General features: G+C 38.1%; 1 long non-coding RNA gene across 2 annotated transcripts in view; it reads right to left on the reverse strand.

Annotated features, from left to right (window-relative positions):
- Positions 1–965: 965 nt before the first annotated feature.
- The window catches only part of LOC107970209 (uncharacterized), a 60,097-nt gene continuing 38,552 nt past the window's right edge, over positions 966–22,510 (reverse strand). For both annotated transcript variants that reach the window (XR_001712596.3, XR_008541467.1), the window contains 3 exons: positions 8,922–9,062; positions 4,854–5,017; positions 966–1,663 (listed from right to left, as the gene is read on the reverse strand). This is a non-coding gene — a long non-coding RNA (uncharacterized LOC107970209). The remainder of the gene's footprint in view (positions 1,664–4,853; positions 5,018–8,921; positions 9,063–22,510) is intronic.

The following is a 22,510-nucleotide window of genomic DNA, read 5'->3' on the forward strand; positions in this document are numbered from 1 at the left end:
CTTGCTGTTGTTCTATATGCCTTTTGTATACCTATCATTGACTTATGTTTTATATCTAAATCGCTCTTTTACTACACATCTTTCATACACATCTTCTATAATTAAATAAATTGTTAAGATTCTCATCTTGATGATAATGCAGTAACCTGCACAAGAGATTTGCTTGTTGATTTGTTTTGTCCTGAGAGGTAGAGTTCTAAACCCTTAAACCTTGCAAATGCTTTTCTGTTTTGAGTCCCAAGTTGCACTTATAAACAGAATGAGAGGTAGAAGAAATCAGAGATTAGATACAAACAGATTTAAAGTTCCTAGGGGAGTGGTAAACCTAAAAGAAAACCTGCAGTTTGTCTGTGTAACCCACAGACTATTTAAATGTGGGTGTTATTGTTTAGTTAGCACAGTATTATGTAAGGGCCTAAAACAATTTTATTCTGGTGATTTCAGAGTACAGTGTGGTATATATCTGTGTCATCAGATTGCAGTCAGAATAAAATACAATGCAAGATAAACTCCAATCATTTTTTTCATTGTGGTGTTAGCCCCAAAGCTCCCCCATTTTACCCAAAGACAAATGGACAACAAATGGTGTTCTGTTATTGGTACAGAACTCAAACTGAATGGGATTTATCAGGATTTTGTATCTAATCTCTCTTCTTAAGGGCTCTGGCTGTTAGCTTTGACGAAGAGAATGGAAACCAGATGTTTAGATACCAGAGGCAGAGTTCCTAGGTTAAAAACAAAGTTTAAAAATGCCTTTTATTTTTATGTATTTTCATATGTCATTCTAAGTATGAACATTTCTCACTGATATTAGTGGATTTGAATTATGGATTAAATAGCCAACCACTCCCCAAATAAAACCAAACTGTGTTAACTACATCTTTAGCAATAAGTATATCTGTCCTTGTTATTACAGAAAATAAAGCCAGTACTGAAATTTCTAAATAATACTAATAAAAAACATATTCAAGAAGGAGAACACTTTTATTTAAAAATTCCAGTAAAATGCATTCCCTCCTGGCATGGAACATCCTGCTCATGAAAACACTTGCAAAGCCTCCAGCTGTTCCTGATTATTTTCCCCCATCAGCTCCACACTATCATCTTAAAAAGGCACAATAGGACTTTCCCAAATAATCACAATGCATGATGAAATTACTTCTCCAGATCTAAGAACTCCAGCAAAGAATTTGTAGGGGATTACTATCTCATTTTCCAAAAGTGTCTTATTCAGATGTAGCTACAACCACCCTACAGTTAGAGCAATAATTTTTTTCTTGTCACACTTCAGGGGGTCTCCAGTTATGTTACCAACTGTCATAAAACTCTAAAAGAAAAAAAAATTAATGTATACTTGCTCTCATAAACAAAAGACTAAAATGTATTCTATTATCCTTAGGAGTAGAAAGGAGAAAGAGTTCCTGAAATCAAAAATTGAATAATAAGATCATAATTGCAAAGAGTTGGCCAGTCTAGATTAGGGAAGTGACTCAATGTTCTACTTCATTTTCTGCTGCTATAACAGAATACCACAGATTGGGTAATTTACAAAGAACTTAAGTTTATTTGGCTTATGGTTCTGGAGGCTAGGAAGTCCAAGAGCATGGCACTAGAATCTGGTGAGGGACATCCCATGGCAGAAGGCATCACATAGGGTGTGAAACTGCAAGACAGAGACAAACAGAGCAAAATTGATTCTATTATCAGGAGCTCACTCCCGAGGCAACAACATTAATCTATTCATGACGGCAGAGTACTCACTGACCTAATCACCTCTTAAAGACCCCACCTCTTAATACTGTTACGATGACAGTTAACTTTTTAACACATGAACTTCTTGGGGACACATTTACATCATAGCACTCTCAAACCTAGCTGATCATAAAAATTGCTTGGAAACAGGTTTAAAACTCATATTTTAAGGACCCTTAACATGCCTTCTAAATTGGAACTCTTGAGAGTCACCATTCATAAAGCAGTTTCCACGTATTTCAGATGCAGCTCATCTGTCACCAGAGTTTGGAAACCACAAAATTGAGGGGCGTTTAAATATTCCCAATGGTTTGTTAAAGTGTTAATTATCATGTAATACCTGATAATAATCTACTCAAACATTTAAAACACAGACTTTGGTCTGAATACTTGCATATAACTTCTGACTCCCCAAAATCCCCAATGGAATGACCAAAGGAATTCAAAAATTGTGGGAAAATTGTATCAGCTCTGAAAATCATAGAAGGAGACCAAACTATTATGAAAAAGTAAAGCAATTCCTGCAGAATATATTGTAAGCAAGAAAATTGAGAGAACTGCTGACCAAGTCACAATTCCCACACTGACTCCAAGTTGATAGCAGCAGGGCATTAGGACAAAGTAGGAGGTACTGGAGGGAAGTTACAAATCTGGAGCTGACAAGGATGGGATTACTCTGCATAATTTTTCCCCAGTTTACTATTGAATCATACAGCAAGCCAAGTAGAATAGGGGCAATGCTACAACTAGTCTCAAAAGAGAAAAGCTATGACAGTCAGAGAACAGGCACATTACTCCAGCAATAAAAGAGTGAATTTAATCTCTTTGGCTTAAGAATAAGACTTCTTGATGTTGCTGTCCACACCCCCACCCAGCCTTAATTTATATCCTATTCTTCAGAGGTCATCACCTTATAATTTTTCAATGTAAAACTACAATAGCGTTAACTCTTCCTTCCTTTTCCTTTTTAATTTCCTTCATTTTTTTCTTCCTTCCTTCCTTTTTTACTTTCTTTCTTCCGCTGTTTCTTTATTCCTTCTCTTCCCTCCTCTTTATTCCTGCTTTATTTTTTATTTTGTCCCAAACTGTATCTATTTAAAAGAAGTCACATAAATCTCCAAATATGGACAAACCTAGAATGTCCTCCAACATTCTATTTACCTAGCCACTCCTTCATTCCCTATCCCATCCATGTGTTATTTGCAAGAAGCAAAGAGAAAATTCTAAAGAGAGTCAATAGTCAGAAGGCAGTCAATCTGAGAAGGCAGACAAAATATTTCATAAGAATGGTTTTATTAATAAAAGCTAGGAAAAACTATAGAAAATATCCAATGTGTACTTTCAAGAAGATTCAAGAGAACAATTTGTGTATGAAGTAAAAGCAAGAAGTCATTAAAAAGGTAGGACCTGAGAGCAGAAAAAGTTGCTTTGAGATGAAAAATATGACCATGAAATTTCTAATGTAATGGAATTTGTGAATACAAGAGGAGATTCTGTAGAATTGGAATCAATGGATTAGAAAAATAAGCTAAATAACTTCTTCCAGAACTTCTAAAAATGTAAAAAAATGCTGCCAAAGAAGTAAAAATTTAGAGGAAATATCCAGGAGATCTAAAATAAGTTTTATAAGAAGTCTAGAAGGACACAGGAACAGAAAACCGAATACCACATGCTTTCATGTGTAAGTGGAAGCTGACTGAGGGGAACACATGGGCACATGAGAGGGAACAACACACACTGGGTACCTACTGGGGGTGTGGGGCAGAGAGCATCAGGAAGAATAGCTAATGGATGCTGGGCTTAATTTCTAGGTGATGGGATGATCTGTGCAGTAAACCACCATGGCACACATTTACCTATGTAACAAACCTGCACATCCTGCACATGTACCCCTGGACTTAAAATAAAAGTTGAAAAAGATAGATGTCTAGAAAGAAAGAACTTGGCAGATAGAGCAGCAAAAATTAAAAAAAAAAAAAAAAGGAAGAAGCAATAGAAAACTTAGCAGAGCTGAAGAAAGTCATTTGACTAGAAGTGTAGAGGACATGTTTAATGTCAGGTAAAATTAATTAAAGCAGAGTTAAGCCTGATATATTTTGATGAAATATTTCATTTCAGCACTAAAAACAGAACCCTACAAGCATCAACACAGGGGTGCCAGCAGGGAAGGGCGAGGACAAGTGACTTACAAAAGAAATCCTCAAATTGGCATCAAGTTTTTCACAATACTAAATGCCAAAGGATCATGGAGAGTTGCCTTCAGAGTCTAAGAAAATCGATTTAAGAACCAGGAATTCCATACCTAATTGAGCTGACATACATACAAAAGACAAGAAAAGACACACGCCTGTAATCCCAGCACTTTGGGAGGCTGAGGCGGGCGGATCATCTAAGGTCGGGAGTTCGAGACCAGCCTGACCAACATGGTGAAACCCCATCTCTACTAAAAATACAAAAATTAGCTGGGCGTGGTGGCGCATGCCTGCAATCCCAGCTACTCTGGAGGCTGAGGCAGGAGAATCGCTAGAACCTGGGAGGCAGAGGTTGCAGTGAGCCGAGATCGTGCCATTGCACTCCAGCCTGGGCAACAAGAGTGAAATTCCATCTCAAAAAAAAAAAAAAAGAAAAGAAAAGACAAAACATAATAACTATGTCCCCTTCCAAAACATTACAAAAAGAAGGGAACAGCTGAAAGAGACAAAAGCAGTATCGAAAATCTAAGAAGGGGAAAGACAGTAGTATAATAACAGGTAGTGTTTACCCATTGGTTACTATGGGCAAAGCACTGTTCCAAATACTTCAGTAACCCACTCAAACCTCACAATAACCCTATGAAATAGACTCTGTTGCTATACCCAGTGCAGAGGACAATACAGTTTTAGAGAAATCAAGGAACTTGTTCACAGTTATAGGGCTAGCAAAATGGTGCAGCCAGGAGTTAAGCCCAGAGAGTCTGAGTACCACATCTGAGTGCTTAACCACTAGGCTACCCAGCTCCTCGAAAGGAAAATGAAAGGAGAGCAAAAATAGAAAATGTGAAGGAGGAAGCTCCAAAATAATTATTAAAAATGAATCAATAACAAACGTATTGAAATACATACCTCTTGTGAAAACAAATGACTCTCCAAGCCTTAAAAAAGAAGAAAATCCTGCTTTTGCAACAACCTGGATGAGCCTGGAGGACATTACGCTAAGTGAAATAAGCCAGGCACAGAAAGACAAATATTGCATGATCTCACACATGTGGAGTCCAAAAATGTCAAACCTAGAGAAACAGAGAGTGGAAGGGTGGTTACCAGGGCCTGGGAGATGGGGAGAAAGGAAAGATGTTTGTTAAAGAGTATAATCTTTCAATTATAACATTAATAACTTTTGAAAATCTAATGTAGATTATGGTGACTATGGTTCATAATAATGTATTATTAGCTTGAAATTTTCCCAGAGAGTAGATTTTAAGTGTTCCCACCCCCAAGAAAGGTAACTATGTGAGCTGATATGTTAATTAACTTAATTTTGAGAATCATTTCACAATGCATATGTATATCAAATCATCACATTATACAGTTTAAGTATATGCAATTTTTATTTGTAAATCGTACCTCAATAAAGCTGGAAAAAATTCTTAAAAAAAAAGAAATATATGACTCTTCAGAAGTGTAAAGAACTTAAATCACAGAAAGGTTAGAAATAAAGAGACAAGTAAATATACGCCAGGGAAATGCAAATTTAAAAATGCATGTGTCAATCTCAGAAAAGGTAAAATTCAAATTGAACATAAACAGGACAGAGAGAACTATTTTCTGTTCATAAAAAGGAAAATCCAGAATGAATTTGTAAAAGATAAAAACTTTGTATGTGCTATGTACCATGGCACTTCAAAAAAACAGCAAAATCCAATGAAACAATAAAAATTACATTGTAGTTGTGGCAAAAAGCATTTAATGTTTTCTCAGTCTTTGGCCAATCAAGACAAAAGTTCAGTATATAAAATAATTGACTATTACAAATCGTCCCTTGGTATCCAAATGGGATGAGTTTCAGGACCATCTTGGATACTAAAATTCATGCATGCTCAAGTTCCTTATATAAAATGGTGCAGTATTTGTATGTAACCTACGCATATCCTCCCACATTCTTTAAATCATCTCTATATTACTTACAATACCTAATACAATGTAAATGCTATGTAAATTGTTATTGTGCTATCTTTTCTTATGAATTATTTTTTATTTTTTTTTAATTTTCATCTGCAGTTGATTGACTCCAAGGCTGCAAAATCCATGAATACAGAGGTCTAATTGTATATTTAGTATGTTAATTTTATGGATATGAAAATAATAATATAACAATATAGAGATACATGTAAAAGAGGGTCGTGATTAAGGACATTGCCTGCAGAGCTGTATAACCTGAATTTCAAACTTATTTCCCCCACTTAACTAGCTCAGTCCTTAGACAATACACTTACCATCTTGCTACCTCAGTTTCCTTCTATCCTCCCTTATAAAATGGATGGTATCATTGTTATGATAATTAAATAAGTCTATACATATAGTACAAAAATTAGTGTCCAGCCCATAATAAATAATTAATATGAGCTGCTATAATAATAACTAATGATGTACATATATATATATATGGAATTTTGAGTTTTACAAATAGAGAATATTCTTTCTTTCCAAATATTTTAGGGATATTTTACAAAAAACAGTAATATAATATGCCACAGGAAAGCACAATAAATTATTTAATGTGGAAATTACATGGACCACATATCTAAGTATACTAAAACTCTAATAATAATAGTAAACAAAAAATCATCCTACAAAGAAATTTTAAAACACCCTCCTAAGAAATTTTTGGGTAACGAAAGAAATCAAAACTGTACTTTAACTTATCCAGATAATTCTAGATTGTATTCTAGATTCTAGAATATAACCAATTAAGTGTCTACATATCAAACCTAGGTGATTATAGTAATACAATAAAAGTTTTACCATACAACAAGGGAGATGTCATCTTTGTAACTTTAGAACAAGAATTTTTAAACAAGAAATAAGACACACCTCTTCAAAGGAAAAATGATGCACTGGACAGTGTTTAAATTATAAAACTATGTTAATCAAGGACACCATTGAGAGAGTGAAAAAACAGCTACCATAGAAGAAGATACTCATAATGTACATGTGTAACAAAGACTTCAGATCCAGAAAAAAGAACACTTAAAAATCAGTAGGAGAATACAAAAGAAAAATAGACAAGAAACTTGAACAGTTACTTCACAAAAGAAGTATCTAAATGGCCAATAAACTATGAAAAAATACTAACTTTTCATGTCATCAGAAAAATGCAAATTAAAACCACAGTGTGAGACCATTGCCCACCCACCAGAATGGCTAAAATTTAAAAGAACAATCAATACTAAATTTTGTCAAGGATATGGAGTAACCAAGTATCCCATACATTGCTAGTAGAAATGAAATTAGTACAACCAACTTGGAAAACTGTTCAGAGTATCTATTAATGTTGAAAATACATATTCCAAGTATATCCCCACCAAGACATGCATCCATATGTTCACCAAAAGATGTCTACTAGAAAGTTCATAGCAGCGATATTTATAATACTCTGTAGTTAGGAATGACCCATCAACAGTAGAATGGATGAACAAATGGTGATGTATTCACAGAATAAAATAATATATAGCTATGAGAACGAATACATTATAATTATACATAACAATATGGCGGAAGCTCACAAATAATACTGAGCCAAAGAAGCCAGATGCAAAGACTACAAACTATGATTTCATTTATACAAAGAACAAAGGAGGCAAAATTAATCTATGCTATTAAAAGTTAAGGTATTAGTTACCTTTGGGAGGATTGTACCTAGAAAGAAGGGCTCTGGGAAGCTAGTATATTCTATTTCTTGATCTAGGTACAGATTACACAGGTTTATTCAGTTGGTGATGGTTGTATGAGTGTGTTCAGTTTGTAAAAATTCATTGAGCTTTATGACTATGGTGTACACACTTTTCTCTTTTTATATTAACTATCTTTCAATAAAATGTTTTAAAAATCTATGGGAACAGATTTAAAAGTATACTAACAGGAAAATACAGAGCACTTTGTGCTTAACAAAAGAATATCACTCAAGAAGGTATAAAAAGTAATACAAAATGAACTAAGTTTCTAAATGTAGAAGCAGGAAAGGGAAATTAATAGAGCTTAAGAACCACATTTAAATTAATGATAAAATATTAAAATGCAAAACTGATAAATAAATCCAAGCACCAGCTCTTTGAAAAGACCATAGGCAAACCTCAGGAAATGTAAAATGAAAAAAAATAAAAAGAGGTAAAACCTAAGTTTGAAAAATGATGAAGGGAATGGGATATTATCATAGATCAGAAATTCTCAACTTTAGCAACACTGACATTTGGGGCCAGATAATTCTTTGTTATAAGGGGCTATCCTGTGCATTGTAACAGTAGCCCTGGATTCTACCAACTAGATGGCAGTAGCACATTCCCACTTCCATCTGCAAAATCTGAAAATATCTCCATACATTAACAAATGTCAGGAAAGGCAAAATCACCTCCAGTTGAGAAGTAGTGCAATGGTAAAGAAAGTAAAACTCTATACTATTAACTTTTTACATCTGAATAAAAAAGCAATGTTTGAGGAAATATACATTATAAAAAATCGTGGAAATGTGGTAGAGAATCTCAATAAAACAATAATCAAAAAATTAAAATTTGTATTAAAGATTCATTACCCAAAAAAGGCAAATTCTGAATTTTCTATGTTGTTACGTTGATTTGTGTGTATATTCATGCCCTGGTGCCACATCCATTTAATCATTGTGACAGAGAATACACTTCAGACTTCTAAGAACTAGATCATTCATCTCCTACTTCGAATGTTACTGACAGAAGTTATACAATAGAAATATAAATGAATACCCCATATAAGTAATAGAAATTGAAGAAATTTGATTTAATAATAGATAAATAATTATAATGATATATTAATTGTAATGATAAGATTTTATAAAAGTTGATGTATCAAAAATATTATTCCAATGTACATTCAATACAAAAGTTTAATATTTGAATTCTTTTTTCATACTAAGTATTTGAAATTTGGTATGTATGATATACTTACAGAACATCTCCATTCAGACTAGCTATATTCCAGTGCTCAGTAGCTATGTGTGTATTGGACAGCACACTTACAGAGTATATTTAAAGATGGAAATTTCCTAGATTCATTTTTCTCATTTCCTGAAGACAGTAGAAACGTGATCTTTAAAAAGAATTAAAAAAACAAAGACAATTGGCACTTCAGAACTTAGAAACAAAATCTTCAAACAAAATGTTAGCAAAACAATTATCATTACCTTAAAATGATAATACGTCATTCATGATCAAGTATGGTTACTCTAAGAATGCAAGGTACAATTTATATTGGACCTATTAATATTATTTATCCTCTACTATATAAGAGAGAAAATCGTATGAGCAGTTTAATGCCAGAAATGTATTTAGTTAATTAAATTTCATTTATATTCCTGATTTTATCTTTTTTTTTTTTTTTTCTGAGACAGAGTCTTGCTTTGTCACCCAGGCTAGAGTCCAGTGGTGTGATCTCAGCTCACAACAACCTCCACCTCCTGGGTTCAAGTGATTCTCATGCCTCAGCCTCCCAAGTAACTGGGACTACAGGTGCATGCCACCATACCTGGCTAATCTTTATATTTTTAGTAGAGATCATGTAGGCCAGCCTGGTCTCCAACTCCTGACCTCAAGTGATCCACCCGACTTAGCCTCCCAAAGTGAGATTACAGGTGTGAACCACCGTGCCAGGTCATCCCCCCATGCCCTGCTTCTTATATATTGTACACCATATATTAGAATTCAAAAGCTGATATCAAAGGTAAAAGTAAAATGTCTTATTTTTAATAAAACTGAGAATGATCTAAGAATAAGAATACCCTAATTCTTAAAGATTCACTACTTAAAAGTCAGCTCTCTCCAAATTAATTTATAAATACTTTATAAGTCCGATTAGTGTCAAAATTATTAAAAATATTACCTGTAAGAAATAAATTATAAAATGGCCAACAGATTTTTGGAAAAAAGGTGTGCTTTGACTTACTAGATATTAAAATAAATAAGAAAAAAGTAATTAAAATAGAGAGGAACAAGTGTAGGAAGTATAGGCAGTTCAATCATGCAATGTAAGGTCCAGAAAGAACTCAGATATTTATAGAAATGTAATATACAGAAATAGTTACTTTTCAATTCCAGTAAAGATAGATTCTTCAATACAGGTTCGAAAGTTTAGCTACAGTGAATGTTTATTGGAGTACTATTCATTGGTGAAAAATAGGAATCAACTAAAATGTTTGTGACGGTTAATACTGAGTGTCAACTTGATTGGACTGAAGGATGCAAAACATTGATACTGAGTGTGTCTGTAAGGGTGTTGCCAAAGGAGATTAACGTTTGAGTCAGTGGGCTGGGAAAGGCAGATCCACCCTTAATCTGGGTGGGAACCATCTAATCAGCTGCAAGCACAGCCATAATAGAAAGCAGGCAGAAAACCATGAAAAGGTTAGACTGGCCTAACCTCCCAGCCTACATCTTTCTCCCGTGCTGGATATTTCCTGCCCTCAAACATCAGACTCCAAGTTCTTCAGCTTTGGGAGTCTGACTGGCTCTTCTTGCTCCCTAACTTGTAGACGGCCTATTGTGGGACCTTGTGATTGTGTGAGTTAATACTCCTTAATAAACTCCTTTTTGTATATATATCCTATTAGTTCTGTTCCTCTAGAGAACCCTAACTAATACAGATTTTGGAACCAGGAGTGGTTCTAGAGGAACAGAATATTAAGGATGGAGTTCTTTCATTGGTTCTGGGGTTTCTGGAATTGTCTGCTTAATATGATTAGAGCCTAAAATGCTAAAGTCTCTGCTTCTAATAGTATGGAGAGAACTGATAGTTCTTGGCATGAACTGTTTAGAGAGTTATGCAAGATAAATGCATTTGACACTCCTGATTCACCGCTCATGAGATGCAAGGAGTTTAGTGACTCTATACATAATACCTTTGACCATATGTAGAGAACCAAAAAACATAATGAAGTTGGTTGGCTGCTCCTAAGTTCACTGGACAAAGTGATGAAAGAAAATGATGAACTCAAGGATTCTAACTCCAGGCTACAGAAGCAGATACTTAGCTTCAAATCTACTAAGATTGCCCTGAGTGAGAAAGAGCTGTAGAGAAAGAGCTGAAATTGTGGAAAAACAGACACAAACTCTTATCATGCGAGGAGCTGGCATGCAATGAAAGATGCATGCACAGCCTCACCAGGTGTCTACTGTTAAAGTGAGGGCATTGACTGGAAAAGAATGAGACCTTGCAACTTGAAATGGGGATGTGTGGGAGGACCCTGATGAAGCTGGGGACACTGAGTTTGTAAACTCTGATGAAACTTTTTTACCAGAAGGAATAGCTTCCCCATCCCCAGTAGTGGCAACATCCCCTCTCTAACCCATGCTGCCATCAGCCTTTCCACCTGTGTCTGAGGGGATAAAGCTTGTACTGTCTGAGGCAACAGTGATGGACTGCTTGAGCCAGTTGCCAGGCAGGATAATGTTGATTCTCCTCAGGAACCACCCCCAAAACCCCTGTTTGCTTCTAGAACTATAACTAGACTAAAGTCTGGGCAGGCCCCTAGAGGTAAGGTTCAGAGTGTGACCCATGAGGAGGTGTGGGACACTTGAAAAGAACTGCTTGAGTTTTCCAATGTACACAAGCAGAAATCTGGAGAACAAGCATGAGAATGGATATTAAAGGTGTAGGATAATGGTGGAAGGAACACAGAGTTGGATCAGGCTAAATTTATTGATTTGGGCCCACTAGGTAGGGATTCTGCATTTAATGTTGAAGCTCAGGGAGTTGAAAAAGGTTCTAATAATTTATTTGCTTGGTTAGCCGAAATACGGATTCCAAGATGGCTCACACTGAGTGAGCTGGAATTGCCTCATCTACCTTGGTTTAATGTAGATGAAGGGATCCAAAGGCTTAGGGAGATTGGGATGGTGGAGTAGATAAGTCACTTTAGATCCACTCATCCCAGCTGGTAGGGTACAGAAGATATACCCTTGACCAACGCTTTGGGAAACAAATTTGTGAGGGCAGCACCTGCCTCTTAGAAGAGCCCTGTAATTGCTCTTCTCTGTATGTCAGATCTAAAAGTGGAAACCACAGTCATTCAACTTCAATATTTAAATACAATGGGTATAATTGGATCCTGAGCTGCTAAGGGCCAAGTGGCAGCACTCAAACAACAAAGGCAAGGTGGGCTACTGTAATGGATGGCAGAGGCAAGGCAGCAATCAGAATAGTCTGACTTGTGTAGACCTCTGGCATTGGTTAATTAATCAAGGTGTTCCTAGAAGTGAAATCGATAGGAAGCCTACTGTATTCCTACTTAATTTATATAAGCAGAAAACTTCTAGATCAAATGGACAAAGACTAATGTGAATTATAAAACCAGAGAATCATGGCACCTCAATCAATTTCCACACTTGAGCCAGTTTACAGACCCAGAAACCCTTGAATGAAGAGGAAGCCAGGTCTCCTTAAGGAAGGACTCCACTACACCACTGACAATTTATGCTGTTAATCTTTCTCCCATTCTTCCCCAAAGGGACCTCTAGTCTTTTACCACTGGGGAAAGGGAAATGATCAGACATTCTGGGGACTGCTGGGCACTGGCTCTGAGGGGATGTTGATTTCAGGGGACTGAAAAGGTCATTGTGGTCCTCCAGTTAAAGTAGTGGCTTATGGAGGTCAGGTAATTAATGGGGTTTTAGCTCAGGTCTGATTTACACTGGGTCCCCGGACTCATTCTGTGGTCATTTCCCCAGTGCCAGAATGCAGAATTGGCATAGACATACTTAGCAGCTGCCAAAACCCCCACATTGGCTCCCTGACTGGTAAGATGAGGGGTATTAAGTGGGAAAGGCCAAATGGAAGCCATTAGAGCTGCCTCAACCTAGAAAAATAGTAAATCAAAAATGATATCACATCCCTGGAGGGACTGCAGAGATTAGTGCCACCATCAAGAAGTTGAAAAATGCAGGGGTGGTGATTCCCACCACATCCCCACTCAACTCTCCCATTTGGCCTGTGCAGAAGACAGATGGATCTTGGAGAATGACCATGGATTATCATAAGCTTAACCAAGTGGTGACTCCAATTGCAGTTGCTGTACCATATGTGGTTGCATTGCTTGAGCAAATTAACACATTTTCTTGTACCTGGTATGCAGCCATCGACTTGGCAAATACCTTTTTCTCCTTTTCTGTTCGTAAGGCCCAAAGAAGCAATTTGCCTTCAGCAGGCAAGGCCAGCAATATACCTTTACTGTCCACCCTTAGTGGTATATCAACTCTCTGGCTTTGTGTCATTACCTGATTTGGAGAGATTTTGATCACTTTTTGCTTCCATAAGATATCACACTGGTCCATTACATTGATGACATTATGCGATTGGATCCATTGAGCAAAAGGTAGCAAACACACTGGACTTACTGGCAAGACATTTGTGTGCCAGAAAATGGGAAATAAATCTGACTAAAATTTAGGGACCCTCCACCTCAGTAAAATTTCTAGGTGTCCAGTGGTGTGGGGTCTGTTGAGATATTCCTTCTAAGGTGAAGGATAAGTTGCTGCATTTGGCCCCTCCTACAACCAAGAAAAAGACACAATGCCTAGGGGCTTATTTGGATTTTGGAGGCAACACATTCCTCATTTGGGTGTGTTACTCCAGCCCATTTATAGAGTGACCCCAAAGCTGCCAGTTTGGAATGGGGTCCAGAACAGGAAGGAGAAGGCTCTGCAACAGATCCAGGCTGCTGTGGAAGCTCTCTGCTACTTGGGCCATATGACCCAGCAGATCCAATGGTGCCTGAGGTGTCAGTGACTGATAGGGATGCAGTTTGTGGCCTTTGGCAGGCCCCCATAGGTGAATCACAGACGAGGCCCTGCCATCTTCTGCAGATAACTACTGTCCTTTTGAGAGACAGCTCTTGGCCTGTTACTGGGCTTCAGTGGAAACTGAACATTTGACTATGTGTCATCAAGTCACCATACAACTTGAACTGCCTATCATGAACTGGGTGCTTTCTGACCCATCTAGCCATAAACTGGGTCATGCAAAGCAGCATTCCATCATCAAATGGAAGTGGTATATACGTGATCGGGCTCGAGCAGATCCTGAAGGCACAGGTAAGTTACATGAGGAAGTGGCTCAAATGCCCATGGTCTCCACTCCTGCCACCCTGCCTTCTCTCTCCCAGCCTGCACTGATGGCCTCATAGAGAGTTCCCTATGATCAGCTAACAGAGGGAGAGAAGATTAGGACCTGGTTCACAGATGATTCTGCATGATATGCAGGCACCACACAAAAGTGGACAGCTGCAGCACAACAGCCCCTTTCTAGGACATCCCTGCAGGACAGCGGTGAAGGAAAGTCTTCCCAGTGAGCAGAACCTCAAGCAGTGTACCTGGTTGTGCAGGTTGCATGGAAAGAGAAAGGGCCAGATATGCGGTTATATACTGATTCATACGCTGTAGCCAGTGGTTTGGCTGGTCAGGGACTTGGAAGAAGCATGATTGGAAAATTGGTGACAAAGAAATTTGGGGAAGAGATATGTGGATGGACCTCTCTGAGTGGTCATAACTGAAGATATTTCTATTCCATGTGAGTGCTCACCAACGGGTGACCTTGGGGAAGAGATATATGGATGGACCTCTCTGAGTGGTCATAACTGTGAAGATATTTGTGTTCCATGTGAGTGCTCACCAACGGGTGACCTTAGCAGAGGAAGTGTTTAATAATCAAGTGGATAGAATGACCCGTTCTGTGGACACAATTCAGCCTCTTTCCCCAGCCACCCCTGTCATAGCCCAGTGGTCCCATGAACAAAGTGGCCATGGTGGCAGGGATGGAGTTTACATATGGGCTCAGCAACATGGACTTCCACTCACCAAGGCTAACCTGACTATGGCAACTGCTGAGTGCCCGGTTTTCCAAAAGCAGAGACCAGCACTGAGCCCTCAATATGGCATCATTTCTCAGGGTGATCAGCCAGCTACTTGTTGGCAGGTTGATTATATTGGACCTCTTCCATCATGGAAAGGGAAGAGGTTTGTCCTCACTAGAATAGACACTTACTCTGGTTATGGGTTTGCCTATTCTGCACCCAGTGCTTCTGCCAAGACTACCATCTGTGGACTCACGGAATGCCTTATCCACCATCACGGTATTCCACACAGCATTGCCTCTGACCAAGGCACTCACTTTACGGCTAAAGCAGTGTGGCAGTGGGCTCATGCTCATGGAATTCACTAGCCTTACCATGTTCCCCATCATCCTGAAGAGGCTGGATTGATGAACGGGGGAATGGCTTTTAGAAGTCACAAGTACAACACCAACTAAGTGACAATACTTTGCATGCCTGGGCAAAGTTCTCCAGAAGGTCGTGTGTGCTCTGCATCAGCATCCAATATATGGCACTGTTTGTCCCATAGCCAGGATTCACAGGTCCAGGAATCAAGGGGTGGAAGTGGAAGTGGCACCACTCACCATCACCCCAAGTGATCCACTAGCAAGATTTTTGCTTCCTGTTCCCACAATATTACATTCTGCTGGCCTAGAGGTCTTAGTTCCAGAGGGAGGAACACTGCCACTGGGAGACACAACAACAATTCCATTTAACTGGAAGCTAAGATTGCCACCTGGACACTTTAGGCTCCTCCTACCTTTAAATCAACAGGCTAAGAAGGGTGTTACGGTGTTTGCTGGGGTGATTGAGGCTATTAAGATGAAATAAGTCTACTACTCCACAACAGAGTTAAGGAAGAGCATGCATGGAATACAGGAGATCCATTAGGGTGTCTCTTAGTATTACTATGCCCTGTGATTAAAGTCAATGGAAAGCTGCAACAGCCCAATCCAGGCAGGACTACCAATGGCCCATCAGGAATGAAGGATTGGGTCACTCCACCAGGAAAAAAAACTACGACCTGCTGAGGTGCTTGCTGATGGGAATACAGAATGTGTGGTAGAAGAGGGTAATAATTAATACCAACTATGATCATGTGGTCAGTTACAGAAAGAAGGACTGTAATTGTCATGAGTATATCCACCTTCTTTTGTTAAAAACATGTTTGTGCATAGATATACTTGTACTAAGAAAATATCTTCATTTTATTTCCTTTTTCCTTTATCCTGTGACATAAGATTTATTGACTTCATATCAGCATTTAAGTATTGTTGACTTTATGTAATAGCATTTGCGTCGAGGATTGGTGCATTTTCGGTTGTATGAAAGATAGTTGTATCCTGTTAGGTGTAATTATAACTTTATAACTGTCCTTATTTGAAGATTATGTATGATCTCAGGAGATGTGTATGGGTTCGAGTTGACAAGGGAGTAGACTAGTGATGGTTAATACTGAGTGTCAACTTGATTGGATTGAAGGATGCAAAGTATTGATCCTGGATGCGTCTGCTAGGTGTTGTCAAAGGAGATTAACATTTGAGTCAGTGGACTGGGAAAGGCAGACTCACCCTTAATCTGGGTGGGCACCACCTAATCAGCTGCCAGAGCAGTCAGAATATAAAGCAGGCAGAAAAAACAGAAAAGGCTAGACTGGCTTAGCCTCCCAGCCTATATCTTTCTCCTGTGCTGGATGCTTCCTGCCCTCAAACATCAGACTCCAAGTTCTTCAGCTTTGGGACTGGCTTCATTGCTCCTCACCTTGCAGACAGCCTATTGTGAGGCCTTATTATTGTGTGAGTTAACACTCCTTAATAAGCTCATATATATATATAATATATACTAATAAGAGATATATATAAATCCTATTAGTTCTGTCCCTCTAGAGAACTCTAATACAATGCTCAAGCAATGAAATTTGTATATAAATTATGATATATTTTTATAATGCAATATTATCCACCCATTTAAAATTATGTTGTGGAAGAGTAATCTATATAAAGAGGTTTATTACACAGCATTAATTGACAATGAAACAGTTTACCAAGTAATAAGTAATGTGAAGTTCAATTTTTGTGTTCTCTTTGGTGTTCACACCAAAAGGATCTCTTTGTAGTCCTCTTAATAACTTTTTGCTGCATTATCAAATCCCTAAGACACAAAAAATCAAATTCTTGAGTTTTACCTAACCTAAACTAGGTTTAACCTTAATTATTTTTAACCAAATTTCAGTCAAATTTTGATGTTTTTGTTTCCTTATCTCTTCTTTCCCTTCTTCTATTTTGTACCCTTGTTCTCTTTCAGCAAGGTTTTTTTTTAACCTTTTTTTTTGTTTTTTTTTTTCCATTTCCATTGATCGCATTGGGAGCAATTATGAAAAGCATTTTAGAAGTTATTGCTTATTAAAAGAAATTACTACTACATCACCTTGCTTCCACCTCCATCTTTATCAGTGCAGATACCAAGAGCCTGAATGCTTCTTTGACTTGCCCCTCTGCCTCAAAAGCCATGTCCAAACCTGATGTCATAATTCTGAAATGTGTTCAGAACCCACTGTTCTTCTTTAATACTGCTGTAACTGTGTGTTGTGAGCAGCGAAAGATGAGACTTAACCAAGTCTGTGCATGTTTGTATCTTTCCACAAGGTCAGATTTTCCTTGGTGTTATTTCAATTCCAAAAGTCACGGCTACATGGAGTTCCCAAGGAAGCAATTCTCCTTAGCACTACCTGTTCACTCAGTAGTTAGCACCATGGGCACACGGGCTCATGCCACAAGTCAGTCAATATTGCAAATCACACATTGTAGTATAATTAATATATAAATGTTATAGATTAAATATTCCATATCAGACAAACAATTAACATCAAGACAAAAAGGATTAGGAAAATGGGGTCAAATGAACCAGTGCAAGGAGAGTGACATGGACAAGGAGAGTGTCCTGGCCTGATCCTGATGGATGTCAATGACTTGCACTGAAGAGTCTTTTATTTGGGCAGAGCCTTCAGCCTCAGATGCCAGGTGCTAATCACAAGTGACAGCATAACCGTGTCTATCAAGATGGCCGTCTTGAGCTGGTGAAGTCTTGCTATTCTTATGGCCCCAGAGTCTTCTGGTGAGGACTGAATTGATAGTAAAGAGTGTGCCTGGTTATGTCCTTATCTGATTGATTGCTGTCTCTATTGATTAGACGAACATCTGATCGCTGTTGGTATGATGCCTGTTGGTATGATGCATTCTGAAACATAAGATGAGTCTTTTTCTAAGATGGAGTTACAGATGTCAAGAGTGCTCTATAAACAGCACCATTCAGTCCTTCAACACTTTTCACAGGTATATCTATAACCTACCAATAGACCTCATTGCTAACAATCTCCTCCCCTGTCCAATCCATACCTCAGCCTGAAAGTTCTTTCTAGAATACTGATTAATCATGCCATTTGTCTGCTTTTTGGAGAAAGTTAGAACTTCTGAGAATGGATTTCAAAGCTTTTGAGCCCAACCTGATTTTCCAACCTCACCTCAGTTTATCACTCCCTGCCTACCATACCAAACTCCACCCATCTCAGAAAGTATAGGAACTTTTGAAGAAGTGTTTCTGATGGAATAGTCTAAACAGTATGTACATTTTGCCAAGCCGTGTGTGTGGTACCACTGTAAATTTTATAATGACACTAAATTTTCCAACCATTTGTTTTTCGTCCAAGTATTTCTGATCGTTTTAGTAATAGCAAATTTTTTCACAGTAATTTGTTTTATAAGCATCAGGTAGTACCAAATCTCCCTCATGCAAACACATTATCATCTCTTAACTTGTGCAGCCCTCACTCCATCCTCCACCCTTTTTCCTTTCAGGAGAAACTTACTTTGTGGTTTCACTCTTATTTTATTTGTTTAAAATGTCCCATCCTGTTAAGCAAAGGATTATTTCTCCAAATGACCTGTATCTTTTCATATTTTTCTCTTTTTTTTGCTCCTGATGTTATCTCTACTTGAAAATTCCTTGATATTTGTCTTCACTGAGCTAAATCCCACAGACATTCAATGCTTACCCCAGACATTACTCCCTTTTCAAAGGTTTCCCTCTTGATATTACTAACACATCACCTCACATGTGAGTAGAAAGTTGAATTTATTAGGTTGGTGCCAACGTTTGCACCAACCTAATACTTAATCTCCTCATTACTACCACTAACAGTCTCAAAAAGGAAGACATACCTATATCAAAAGTCTAGAAGTAAAAGTTTTGGAGTTAAATGACTTGCTTTTGCCTGGGCGTGGTGGCTCACACCTGTAATCCCAGCACTTTGGGAGGCTGAGGCAGGCAGATCATGAGGTCAGGAGATTGAGACCATCCTGGCTAACACAGTGAAACCCCATCTCTTCTAAAAATACAAAAAATTAGCTGGGCATGGTGGCGGGCACCTGTAGTCCCAGCTACTCGGGAGGCTGAGGCAGGAGAATGGCATGAACCCTGGAAGCAGAGCTTGCAGTGAGCCGAGATCGTGACACTGCACTCCAGCCTGGGCAACAGAGCAAGACTCCGTCTCAAAAAAAAAAAAAAAAAAAAAAAAAAAGATCTGCTTTTGTTCCCAGTTTACAAATCACTCAAATTTCAATCTACTCTCTTTCTCTTTTGTATTCCCATTGCTCTTTGTAAATACTCTCTTGAAACATTTAACACACGCCTTTTCTCTCACCATACATAAAATCAGGTGGTATGTGTTAATTCATTTCTGACTTTTTCAGGCCTTAATAATCATTAAAAACAATTAAAGAAGATGAGAAGGAAGGAAGGAAGGAAGGAAAGAAGGAAGGAAGGAAGGAACGAAGGAAATCATTCTATTCAGATTTCTAATAGCCTGTCTATCTAAACTTGGAGTTGAGGTAATGTATGATCCAAGAGGAAAAAGAAGCAACACGGATAGCTTAAGCGAAAATTAAATTCCTGTAAAGGCTAAAAGTTTACACTTTTTTTTTAAGGTGGAAGCTTGATTAGACCACTAGAAAAAAAAAAAAGAGTTAAATTACTTCTTTCTCTTCCAATAGTCTTGTTTATTACATTGCAGCAAACGTTTGTATATGGAATTGCTTTTTAAAAGCAGGAAACCTGCTTCTCTGTGAGCACTGGTTTGTAGCTCCTTTTTCATTTTCTTGACTAAAAACTCAGTTCTATAAATTGTTTCAGTAGTTCAATAAACAAGTAATAAATTGTGAGTTCCCTAAGGATGATGACTGTGTCTTATTCAGTAATGTTTCCCAGGAGCCTCACTAATACCAGGAAGGCAAGTTTGCCCACATTTACTCCAGAATATATTGTTGTTAATTTTCTAAAGACCAATGGAGTACATGTTCTCTCAATGTCCATCCACATGGCAAAACTATGTGAAGAATAACAACCAGACAGACCTCAAATTTGCTCATTTGATGATTTATCTTGTTTGATGAAAGGCACGTTAGCCTAAGAAAACTCTCTTTTCTCGGATACTATTTGCCTCAGATCAATAGTATGCAGAAAATACCATCACAGGACAAATGAAAATCGTCTTGACTGCAACTAGAGCACAAAGGGGAAAAAGATGTAACAATCTAAATTTCAAGAAAGCAGTCTCAGTTAAAAGCATTGCTCTCAGAAGTCTTTTTTGGTGCCTCTGCAGATGATCCTATTAGATGCTAGCAATTGCTAAGATTGAAATACTCCAAGGTGAGAGAGAATGCTTCGGAAACACAGACTAGATGGCCTATGATTCGTTAACTTTATTAAACAGCACTGTATTTCCTGAACAAACAAAAGAGTACACTGGTATGTTCCTGAACTTTTTAAAGTTTTGCAGTTGATGGAGTTCAGGACACACTAACCCAGGATGTGGCATCTTGACATTTGAGAAAATAGTAGAAACATGAAGGTCACTCTCACCTTCCCCTTGCCCCTTCTCCTCTGAAGCAGGCCATAAAATGTAGAAATAATTCTCTGACCTTCTCTCCTGTAGCAGAGAATAAAATCAGCTGACTTTCCCGTGAAGCAGATCATAAAATCCTGTTTCCTGAGGTGCCCTCCTTGTACCTGGAGGGAAAGAATGTTCTTATCTCTGAAGTCAGAGGGACACAGAGAAGAATCTGAACAAACAGGCCTTGTTAAGATGGGGTTTGTTACCATTAGATCATACCTCGTTAGTCCAATCACACTTCTGCACAACTCTCCACTCTTCCTCCTACCTAAGCATAAAAATATACGAGTTTCCCTGTTTCTTGGGGTTTTCATTTCTTTTTTTTCTTTGTTTCTTTCTTTCTTTTTTTTTTTTTTTTTTTCTTTTTTCGAGTAGGAGTCTTGCTCTGTCACCCAGGCTGGAGTGCAATGACACGATCTCAGCTCGCTGCAAGCTCCGCCTCCTGGATTCAAGAGATTCACCTGTCTCAACCTCCTGAGCAGCTAGGATTACAGGCATGCACCACCACTCCCAGCTAATTTTTGTATTTTTATTAGAGACAGGGTTTCACCATGTTGGCCAAGATGGTCTCAAACTTCTGACCTCAAGTGATCAACCTGCCTTTGCCTCCCAAAGTGCTGGGGTTACAGACGTGAGCCACTGTATCCGGTGGGTCTTCATTTCTGAAGGCTCCCATGTCAGGCAAAACTTATATTAAATAGATTTGTTTTTCTCTTGTTAATCTATCTTTTGTTACAGGTGCCTTAGCTGGGAACATTGAAACAGGTAAGGAAAAGATTAACGCTTTTTCTCCTTTGCACATTTCACTTAATTAGAGTACACCAGACTCCAAGTCTCTCTTACTTCTTGCTTTCTTACCCCATGCCTAGCTTTAATTCAAATTTAGTTTAAATGGTTAATTGCCTTAGAAGCCTGGTAAAGTAGTTTTTATGTTAACTAAACACCAAATGTGAGTAAATCACTCTGCTAGATGCTTTACATAGTCCACTGAATTTTCCCTTAAACAACTTCCCAAGGCTTATGTTTTTTTTCCTATTTATTCTTAGGAAAACTAAGAGTCAAGTGATCAAGTAACCATCAAGGAAGCATTCATAATCTTTCCATTGGACCAGGTCTATCTCCATGTTTATTCAACACACAGTGGCGTCAAATGGTATCCTCTTTATAAAACTTGCTCAAATTAGGGATTCTTCCCCCTCCTTCCCCATCTCCACCCAGAACTCCAAGGTATGACAGCAATCTGACTCAACCCTTCAATCTCCCAGGTGAACCAGCATCAAAAGAATTCCTAGCAAGAACAACTTGGTATAGTGAAAAACAACATGCCAGTTGAGGAATTAGATGTTCTGGGCTCCATTCACCTGACCAGCTGTGTTACCTCTGCCTGATGATTTAACTGCTCTTAGCCTTATGTTCCTTATCTTTAACCGAGGTTAACCATCTAGCTACATAGAATATTTTAGTTTGAGTTATAATGGAATCTCTAAGAGAATAGGTATATGTTGTAAGTATTCTTTAAATTAATATTTAATCCACAAACTGCAAATTAGGGACATTGCCCACACTTTTTTATTTTATTTTATTATTTTTGAGGTAGGGTCTCACACTGTCACTCAGGCTGAGTTGCCGTGACACAATCATGGCTCACTGCCGCTGTGACCTCCTGGGCTCAAGCAATCCTCTCACCTCTCAGCCTCCTCAATAGCTGGGGCTACGGGTGCCTGCCACCAT

The sequence above is a fragment of the Pan troglodytes genome, chromosome 22 (assembly GCF_028858775.2).
Source record: "Pan troglodytes isolate AG18354 chromosome 22, NHGRI_mPanTro3-v2.0_pri, whole genome shotgun sequence".
NCBI classification, from domain to species: Eukaryota; Metazoa; Chordata; class Mammalia; order Primates; family Hominidae; genus Pan; species Pan troglodytes.